This window comes from Parus major, chromosome 5 (assembly GCF_001522545.3).
Source record: "Parus major isolate Abel chromosome 5, Parus_major1.1, whole genome shotgun sequence".
Taxonomy (NCBI): domain Eukaryota; kingdom Metazoa; phylum Chordata; class Aves; order Passeriformes; family Paridae; genus Parus; species Parus major.
Window position 1 is genome coordinate 56,262,876 of NC_031774.1, and position 1,942 is coordinate 56,264,817.

Genomic DNA, 1,942 nt, shown 5'->3' on the forward strand with positions numbered 1-1,942 from the left:
GCCGCGGAGCGAGGGCGGGGATGGATGGGCGGTGAGCGCACGGCTCTGCCCGTCCCGCCGCTGCCCAGGTGCGGCCCTGCCCGGCCCCGAGAGCGGACACGGCTCCGCGGGCGAGCCCCGAGACACCCCCGGGTGTGGGGGGCTCCGAGCCCCTGCTCGGCACCTCCCGGGCAGGGCTGGGGCAGAGCAGCGCCCTGGGCAGGCGGCGCTCCCCTCACGGCTCAGGCGGGAGGGAACGCGCGGAGAACACAGGGATGTGCTGCCTTTGCCGGGTTGTTACAGCCCCGCCGTGTGCGGGTTAATTGAGGGTCATTAACCTGCCCGGCGTGCAGGGTTGGTTTTAGGGTGGATTTCTTCGGGGGTTTGATCGCACTTAATAAAGCCGGCATTTAATTAGTTTTAATTGCTTTGCAGATTTCACAGCATAAGCGGCGTGAGCTGCGTTGGGAACAATGAAATCCTGCCTTCCCGGTGGCACTGTTCAGCCGGCATCATCTGAATGAGGCTGCATTCCCGAAGATGAGGTCCTTTGAGTGACCCCACCACAGCTGGATGGTGCCAGGACTGGCTGACAGCTTGCAGCCTCTTATTTTGGTGTGTTTCTTTCTTTTTTTCTTTTTTTTTTCCTTTTTTTGTTTTCCAGACCACTCCACTCACCTCTCCTCTGCCATCTTTTACATTCCCTAGCAGACTGTCTCTGTTTTCTCCCATCCCCTTTCCTCCCTTGCCCCTTTCTCCACGTTGTTTTCTTCTTCTAGAACTCCCAAGTTTCACAGGAGCACCAAGCCAAGGCTCCTTCCAAGCCTCAGACAGAGCAGGTTGTTTCTGCCTCCTCTGGACAGAGCAGGTGGAACAGGTTCACTAATGTGATCACTCCTCACATGGAAGCAACTGTTCTGCCAGAAAAACTTGTAGACTCTTAAATGAGACCTCTGACAGGTCTCCTTTCAAGGCTTTTAAGTTCCTTGCTCTGTCACTATTAACTGGAGAAGACAAGTGTTTAAAATTTTTTTTGAGATTGGTTAGGACAGCTCATCCTGAGGAGGAATACAGGTTTAGTTTCAGAAATTGCCATCCCAGGTTCTGGGATTTTGTTTCCAGGAGTGATTGGCTCCAAATCTTTTAACAGCAGGTTTGGCCAAGTAAACACAGAGTACTCTCTTCTCATAAAAGACTTGTAGATTTAGGATTTTTGTATTGATGTTCCTTCTGAAATGCATTTTTGCATTAGCCGTGATCATTCAAGGTAATTTTATTTTCCCTCATTTTAATCTTCATACCTTCTTGGATTCTGGTATCCCACAGCCTTGAGCTGGTCAGAAATATATATTTCCTTTTATCAGCTGTATGGTATTAGTATTATATATAGCTGCTGCTTTAGTGTCTGGATTCACCACTTCTTCTTTCATGACACCATAAAATAAAAAAGCCCCTCATTTACCTTTGCAAGAGCACCAGTATCTATAATTTTGTACTTTCACCACTTCTGTCCTTCCTAGTTATGAGCTGTCCCTTGAAGCCAGGGCAGAATCCATGCTGACCATCATGGGCAACCCAGAGTTCTTAGAAGACTTCACCAGGACTCACTCAGGGCTGCAGACAAGGCTCAAAGACAGCCTAAACTTTAAAGCACCAGCATGGGTGCCCAAAGTGTAAGGCTGAAGGCCTTAGAAAGGCTGGAGCACTCGCTCTCTAAATTCCAAATCATCAAATATAGATTTTACTTTACTTAGAGCCCTTTCAAAGGGCTCAGTACAATAGCAGTGAAAAATGTTCAGCACTAGGAGACTATAGTTAAAAGGTAAACATGAATTACAATTACAGGCTTCCATAGTACTGTCAAAATTTCTCTTTACTTTTTCCTCAGTTTCCTGAGCAGGCAGAGATGAAAGTCATCCCAAGCATGACTTGTTAGAAGTAATGGCTGCCTCACATATTTGCT